General features: G+C 38.3%; 1 pseudogene; it reads left to right on the plus strand.

The window, feature by feature from the left end:
* The first annotated feature begins 946 nt into the window (after positions 1-946).
* LOC101339626 (vacuolar protein sorting-associated protein 45-like) lies at positions 947-5,925 on the plus strand (annotated as a pseudogene).
* Positions 5,926-9,039: the final 3,114 nt, after the last annotated feature.

Here is a 9,039-nt window from a genome sequence, read left to right on the forward strand (position 1 = left end):
AACACTTATCATATTGTACTAGAATTTTTTATTTTTATCTCAACCCCAGCAGACTGTGAATTCTTAACAGACAGTAACTTTATTCCTAAGACATATGGGCTCTCAAAAATATGCATGGAAAAGAGAGAGAGGATGAAGGAGGAAGGGGGTATGTATGACCAGTCCTAAAAATCACCATAAAGAAGACAAATAAATATTGTTGAATACTACTACACAGCCATTTAGCCAATGGCTCATCTGAACAGATGTAGAAGTTGGGATCCGTACTGAAGTGTGGGATTAGGCTGCCAAGAATTGGAATCATTCTCTAACAGTAACTCAAGAAACCTCTACATTGGGGCACACTGTACTTAGGACTAGAGAGAGCATCACATCTACCCTTTTTATTAGCCAAGAGATCACTTAACACTGAAGGATAGCATGGATATTTACTTGAAGTTACTTAATATATAGTATCATGTTTCTGTCTACTCACTTGAAAGTACAATTTAGCCAGAAATAAAGAAACAATAATGAAGTAAAAACTTTCAGGTTATGAGATTAATCTGTTCTTGTTATATAGCCTTTAAAAAATGAAATCCTCATTAATGAAATGTTAATACTGGCTTGACATACTATATTCTACTTCATATTAATATTTTATGAAAATATTGATTATACTCTTGCTTTCAAAGGAAGACATATTCTTCCTCAGAGTGACTTTGGGCCAAGACTTGTCAGACTCATTTTAACAGAACCCCATGACTCTTTCTCTTTACCAAAATCCAGACTCCAAACTCAAATAAATCCTTCATATGGTCTAGTTACTTAAGTTTATGTATACCTGAACATGTAAATGAAAAAAAAAAATGAGAGGGCTTTCATGAATTTTTTAAAAACCCTATGAATATAAGCTAGAAATTATAGAAAACCAGAGACTAAGGATACGTAAATAGAGGATGAGTGGATGTCGGTCAAAATACAACCATAACTATTTCCTTCCTATATAAAAGGCCTTCATTCACCCTACGCAAAGAGTATTAACAGTGTGTATCATCAAATTTCATGATATTACTTACCTTTTAATAGAAATTTGAAGAATAACAGGGAAAGAAGGAGGAATGAAACATTATACAAAATTATCCACTGAATGGAGCCTTTCATGCACTCAAGGTATGTCTTTAGTAGTCATTCTTAGAAATTAGAACACTCCCTAACACCATACATAAAAATAAGCTCAAAATGGACTCGAGACCTAAATGTAAGACCGGACACTATAAAACTCTTAGAGGAAAACATAGGAAGAACACTCTTTGACATAAATCACAACAAGATCTTTTTTCATCCACCTCCTAGAGTAATGGAAATAAAAACAAAAATAAACAAATGGGACCTAATGAAACTTCAAAGCTTTTGCACAGCAAAGGAAACCATAAACAAGACGAAAAGACAACCCTCAGAATGGGAGAAAATATTTGCAAATGAATCAACAGACAAAAGATTAATCTCCAAAATATATAAACAGCTCATGGAGCTCAATATTAAAGAAACAAACAACCCAATCCAAAAATGGGCAGAAGACCTAAATAGACATTTCTCCAAAGAAGACATACAGATGGCCAAGAAACACATGAAAAGCTGTTCAACACCACTAATTATCAGAGACATGCAAATCAAACCTACAATGAGGTATCACCTCACACCAGTTGGAATGGGCATCATCAGAAAATCTGCAAACAACAAATGCTGGAGAGGGTGTGGAGAAAACGGAACCCTCTTGCACTGTTGGGAATGTAAATTGATACAGCCACTATGGAGAACAGTATGGAGGTTCCTTAAAAAACTAAAAATAGAATTACCATATAATCCAGCAATCCCACTACTGGGCATATATCCAGAGAAAACCATAATTCTAAAAGACACATACACCCCAATGTTCATTGCAGCACTATTTACAATAACCAGGTCATGGAAGCAACCTAAATGGCCATCGACAGATGAATGGATAAAGAAGATATGGTACATATATACAATGGAATATTACTCAGCCATAAAAAGGAATGAAATTGAGTCATTTTTTGAGAAATGAATGGATCTAGAGACTGTCATACAGAGTGAAGTAAGTCAGAAAGAGAAAAACAAATATCATATATTAACGCATGTATGTGGAATCTAGAAAAATGGTACAAATGAACCGGTTTGCAGGGCAGAGGTTGAGACACAGGTGTAGAGAACAAATGTATGGACACCAAGGGGGGAAAGCCATGGGGGGGTGGGGATGGTGGTGCTGAATTGGGCGATTGGGATTGACAAGCATACACTGATGTGTATAAAATTGATGACCAATAAGAACCTGCTGTATAAAAAAAAATAAAACAAAATTCAAAATTAAAAAAAAGTCACTCTTAGAGCCAATCAGTTTTAAATTAATTGATCTCTAAGAGGGAAAAATAGTATCTTAGAGCAAAAATTTGTCTTTCATTCAAATATTTATTTTCTTTATACTGTTTTTCTGAAATCATAAATTTTATTCTGCAATCCTTTGCCCTAAACTATGGTGTGAAGAAAATGTATTCAGAGTTATCCACCTCTTTGTTTCTGAGATACGACAGTCTGTCTTACCTGTGTCCTTCTGTGCAATGTGGAAGCAGAGTCAGGAGGAATATATTTGTGGATTCAAGTCTCTTAGAAACCTACAGTAGATATGTCACATTGCATAACTAGTAAAATAGCAACTAGACCACAGGCATTTTTACCAGCCAACAAACCATTCCATAGTTCTTTACATATTTAGCAATGTCATAGCAATGAAGCATCTGATGGCCACAAGGATGAGTATGCTAAAGAGGTATAGTGCCAGTATGGCTAGTCATGGGTGGTTCAAGTCCCCTGGCTTGAACCAAGTTCTTTTATGCCTGATAATATCAATGCATGGATGCTTAAGGATAGTAATCTGATTAATTTACGGAAACCCTCAAAGTTATACCTAGATTATGTCTCTGTAATGCTAAAGCGATCCTTTCATTGGCCAGTTTATTGGGTTGTACATAACAACAGACCAATGTTAAACTAGTGAATGAGCTAGTTATCAGAGTAAACATAGCTATTTTGTCATTTGTGGATCCATTTCCTCCTATCATGTATTGTTTTGAAGGTACCCATGCACCTTAGTTTGTTTAAGCTGAGAAAACAAAGAGCATTAATATAATTAATTAACCTTTGGCCTCTATTTCAGCAAAAAGAGATCATGCAGAGATCCTCTGAAGAACAAGCTATCACCATTCTGTCACTCTCCTTTATCTAATTTTCTTAGCAAAAATGTGATTTGTTTTTCACCAGCCTATCTGTCCCTGTCTTTGAAATCCTTTTTTTATCTCCCCTAAACCTTTTTTATTGAATGTCATCATGTAGTGGTTGTTTCTCAGTCCCATCTTATCCATTGTTTTGCAGTGGAAGAGACCATCTCAGCCAAACTAGCATTGGCTTTTAACCTGGTATTGCACTCATAGGGTTGGCAGAGTTGATTCCAGGATGCAGCCACAAGCATGAGGAAGAGGCTGTAGATAACTTCCTGCACTTCAGCTGGTTGGAGAGTACCACTCCCACTCTGAACAACATCTCGCCTTCCCTCCAAAGAGTGTACTGTACTTGAAGCAAAACAGTTACACACAAATGGCTATGCATATAATTGTTTGCCAAAGAAATTTCTGGCCCTTCCCTTTCCCTTAACTGCCTTAGAGAAGAATCTTTTCTCTAGCTTAGTTTCCACATGATGTTTCTTTTGAGAAAGGGGACTGGGACAAGAAATCTGTCATGTAGTTAAGCAGGCAAGAAATATTATTAATCCAATTTTGTTTGAGAGTTGTTTGTCCATATGATTATTTAAAAGTCAAGTTTAGTTTCAAAAAACCTTTTTTTTTTCTGAAATTACTTTTGGGGTAATATTTAAAATGAGAGATTGTAACTCTGTAAAATGCATAGGGAATAAAGCATTCCAGTGTACACAGAAAAGGCAAATTTTTAATCAAATAAAGTTTTATGAAATGAAAAACAAAGTCCTCTATAAGGTGTTTCGCACCTGCTACAACTATCTCCTATGCTAGGGATAGTTTTCCTGGCCGTTGACATGAGGATCTGCTAAGCTTTACAATACATAGTGATACATATAGCAAAAACCAGAGATATGGTTTTTACAATTAAAAGACAATAACAATGCTAAAACAATCTTTATTGTTTAATGTATTGGGATATACAATATAGACTAGTTAATGTCGTTAAACTAGTGAGTGAATGAGGATAACATTTTTGGACCCATTTTAATTTTAAAACATTTTTTTTAATTAGTCTTTAAAAAACATTTTTAAGATTTATCAGGCTGCCAGTGTCCTTGCCCCCACGGTGAGCCACAGCCACCCTCAGCCTCTGCAGGAGACCATCCCACACTAGCAGGAGAGTGTGGATTATCTGATTCAGGAGCTCTGAAGACCCAAATACAGTATATATTTTATTTATTTCAGTAATGTGATCAGCAAGAGTAATGTGAAGTCATTAGCTGAACCTGATGAACAGGAAGTTGTGGCTGAGGTTCAGGAATTTTATGGTGATTACATTGCTGTGAATCCACATTTGTTTTCCCTCAATATTCTGGGTTGCTGCCAGGGTCGAAATTGGGATCCAGTCCAACTATCCAGAGCAACTCAAGGACTGACAGCTCTCCTTTTATCTCTGAAGAAATGTCCCATGATTCATTACCAGCTTTCATCAGAGGCAGCAAAGAGACTTGCAGAATGTTAAGCAAATGATAACTAAAGAATATGAACTGTTTGAATTCCGGCAGACTGAGGTTCCTCCCTTGCTACTTATTTTAGATCGCTGCGATGATGCCATCACCCCATTGCTAAACCAGTGGACATATCAGGCCATGGTCCATGAACTACTGGGCATAAACAACAATCGGATTGATCTTTCCAGAGTGCCAGGGATCAGTAAAGACATGAGAGAGGTGGTCCTATCTGCTGAAAATGATGAATTCTACACTAACAATATGTACCTGAACTTTGCTGAGATTGGTTGCAACATAAAGAATCTCATGGAAGACTTTCAGAAGAAGAAACCAAAAGAACAGCAAAAACTAGAATCAATAGCAGACATGAAGGCCTTTGTGGAGAATTACCCACAATTCAAGAAGATGTCTGGGACTGTATCAAAGCACATGACAGTGGTTGGAGAGCTGTCTCAGTTGGTCAGTGAGTGGAATCTGCTGGAGGTTTTGGAGGTTGAGCAAGAACTGGCCTGTCAAAATGACCATTCTAGTGCTCTCCAGAATGTAAAGAGGCTCCTGCAGAACCCCAAAGTGACAGAGTTTGATGCGTGCAGCCTGGTGATGCTTTATCCTCTACATTATGAGCGACACAGCAGCAATAGCCTACCAGGATTATGATGGACCTTAGGAATAAAGGTGTTTCTGAGAAGTATCGAAAGCTTGTGTCTACAGTTGTTGAATATGGTGGTAAACGGGTCAGAGGAAGTGACCTCTTCAGCCCCAAAGACGCTGTGGCTATTACCAAACATTTCCTCAAAGGATTGAAGGGAGTAGAAAATGTATATGCTCAGCATCAGCCTTTCTTACATGAGAACCTGGACCATCTCATCAAAGGAAAGCTTAAGGAAAACCTGTATCCTTATCTAGGCCCCAGCACACTCAGAGACAGACATCAGGATATCATTGTGTTTATAATTGGAGGAGCCACCTATGAAGAGGCTCTAACAGTTTATAACCTGAACCGCACCACTCCCGGAGTGAGGATTGTCCTGGGGGGAACCCCTGTGCATAACACGAAAAGTTTCCCAGATGAAGTTCTTGCTTCTGGACTGCACAGCCGAAGCAAGGACAGCTCTCAAGTTACATCAAAGTTAGCAAGCAGAAGATGAAATGGTGATAGAGAGGTGAGAAGAATGGCACAACTTCCCCTCTTGCCTCACTGCAGGCTTTCTCCACTGACCAGAGGGGTGTTGGAGAAGAGCCTTGGGTTTTGTACTTCTTGTTATAAACCATCTCCAGGTAGCCTGCTGATTCCTGAACTGTTGGCACAGACACCAAGACTCCAGTGGTGAGTTGAGAATAAGTCTGAGCCCATTCCAACCCACTTTTCTCATGTTTTCTTTATCAAATAAATAAATGTATTCCTTGTATTTGATAGCCCACACAAAAAAAAGATTTATGAATTTCATGTTGAGGGATCACCTTTCAGTCTCCTGAACAGACTCTTCCTGAGATATGAATTAAATGTGTTTATCTACACTCTACCTCTTTACAAATAGACACCCCAAGATGTATAAATATATTGATAAAATAAGGATCAAATTCAAGAAAAACTACAAATGCAAATATACTATCTCTCTATATTGTTTATACTTGCTTTGATAGAGCTGGCAATTTGGCTTTGAACTTCCTGGCAGTAAGGATAACAACAGAAACTTAGATAATTCTCATTATAGAAAAGAAAAAACTTTTTGGTCTAGCTTGATCCAAAGGTAGAACTTGAATTACCTTAACTAGGGATACTATGTTCCTTAGATGAACATTCCTAAATATCACTTCTCTCAGAAGACCTTTATAAGAACAGAAAAGGAGATTCTGAGTTCATATTCTTGACAAAGGCCTGGAGAGTTAGGATTATGCATTGCTGATTGAGGGAAGATTAATTTACTTTGTTACACCAAAGAGGCAATTGACACTATCGATACTTTATCAAAACTGAGGAGCTGGAGGAAACTTTACTTTTAAATAACATAAAACCCCATGAGATTATTATTTTAGATTAGTGCACTTTGACTCCTTATTAGCTCCTGTGTAGTTTGTATTATTATGTCTCATAGTTTGCTGGATTCTATAATGTATCTCAATAGGTGCATAAATGCACCATAGGTTAATATTTATTCCAATAAAAGCTTCTATCCGTGATGTGCCAAATCTCCTTTTCATATTCCTTAAAGAAATCTTGGTACATACGATCATTTTCTATTAATTATAGTCTAATTTTAAACCTTTGTCTAGTGTAAAACTTCAATAGTGAATCTGATATAAATACAATCACCTCCTTTTCCCCTTAACGCAAACATAAACTATGACACTGGCTGCTTGAAGTAGAGAAGTTGGAAGGAGGTCTGGCTCCTCCTCCTCAGCACTTATTTCTTCTAGCTTGGGGTCAGACAGAGGAGATAGGGTAGTAGAGATTTTACATAATCAGCTATGTGTCGGTGTGGGAAAGTGTCCCTGGTCTTTCTCTGGTTCAATCCAGTTATGTCTACTGCTAATAGATTCTGTTATTGAGAATTCTTTGCTGATGATGTGCTTGGTTTTCTTTGGATGGTGTTCAGCTTTATCCGAGCCTACCAATCACTGAGGAATCCCTCAGGGAAAAGTAACCATGTCCACTTTGGGCTTTGACACTGGTTCTGCTCCTGACTCCCTCGCCTCACTGAGCAGCTATCTTGCCCCTTTCCTTTCCTCTGTGCTGCTTCAAATATAGTCAAGGTAACCACTGACATCATCTTCTGAACCCTCCAAGAGCCACAGAACACCAGCATGGGATAGAGGGGGCTATGTATTCCCTCTCAGGAACAAACTCCAGTCCCTTACTTCCCTGTTAATGTGAGCTACTCCTCTTCAAAAATCTGAAGACTAGAAGTGAGCAGCTGTCTTTGGTTCACATGTGGTGCTTAAACATCAGATGGCAAATGCTTAACTTCCCCAAGAAGACTTTCACAACAGGGCTCTACCATAGCAGCTCCAGGTGGACCTCTCTTGCTTCTTGCAGACACACACAAACATTCTTTACACATGATTCTCCCAATGGGCAGCCATAATTTGGCTTCAGGAAGAGAAGAGAATAATCTCTCTTCTTCCCTTGGGAAGAGGAGAAACCTTTTCCTCTGAGGTCTGTGATCTTCAGGAGTTACTGGCTCTTACCACTCTTCTCCCTCGTTTTCTCCTTATACATATGAGGAGTTGAGTGCTGGCTTTTGTTAGGACAACAGGTTATTTTACCTCACAGTGTGCCTACCCTTGGTGGAGGGTAGTGACTGACCCCAATTTTTCGCATCTCTTCGGAGGTTTTCATACGAAGGGTATTACTTAGTTCTTCTTTTCAATTATAAGCAACAGAAAAAGTCCTACTCAACAATATAAAATCTTGTTTACAAATATATCTAGTATGTCCCCTAATTTCTATAATATTTTATACTTCTTGAGTTATTTTTTATCAAAATGCTCCATCATTTTTGTTGATTCATTGAATATATCTATTAATCCAAAATTATTTGCCTACTCCTACCTCATTTCCAAATATAGATGTCACTTCACTTTACCACCACATGGGCCTTCTGTTTGCTCTTGAACACCTGAATTCAGATCTGCCTCATGGCCTTTATACTTGCTGTTCCCACTTTCTAGAATTTTCTTCTCATTGATTTTCCTAGCACTTACTCTCTCACTTTACTCATATCTATGCTCAAATATCATCTCCTCAAAAAAGTTCTGACCATTCCATCTGAAACAGTCTGTCCCATTAATATCCCCCCATCACTCTTCATCCCATTAGCCTGCCTTTTCTTCAAAGTACTTATTAATTGTTAAAATTATTTATACATGTGTTTGTTTCTTTTTTATTGTCAATTTCCTTCATTAGAATGAAAGCCCTTAAGCTGAAATCTTTATCTTGTTCTCTTTGACTCTATCCCTAGGACCTACAGAGCACCTGAAACATAAGCACTCAAATACTTGTTGGACAACTAGGGCACCTACCAGGCACCGGTAGGGGACCATGGACACTTAAAGGGATGGGAGGAGCCTCCAGTGACTGGCTTGTGGGATCTTGGTTCCCAGGCTGGAGGTCAGGCTTGAGCTCCTGTGGTGAGAGTCTGAGTCCAAACTGCTGGACTAACAGAGAACCTCAGATCCCAGGAAATATCAACTGGATCTCCTGGAGGTCCTCATCTCAACACCAAGACCCAGCTCTATCCAACTGCCTACAAACTCCAGTGGGGGACGTCTCAGGC

This window comes from Tursiops truncatus, chromosome 5 (genome assembly GCF_011762595.2).
Source record: "Tursiops truncatus isolate mTurTru1 chromosome 5, mTurTru1.mat.Y, whole genome shotgun sequence".
Classification (NCBI taxonomy): domain Eukaryota; kingdom Metazoa; phylum Chordata; class Mammalia; order Artiodactyla; family Delphinidae; genus Tursiops; species Tursiops truncatus.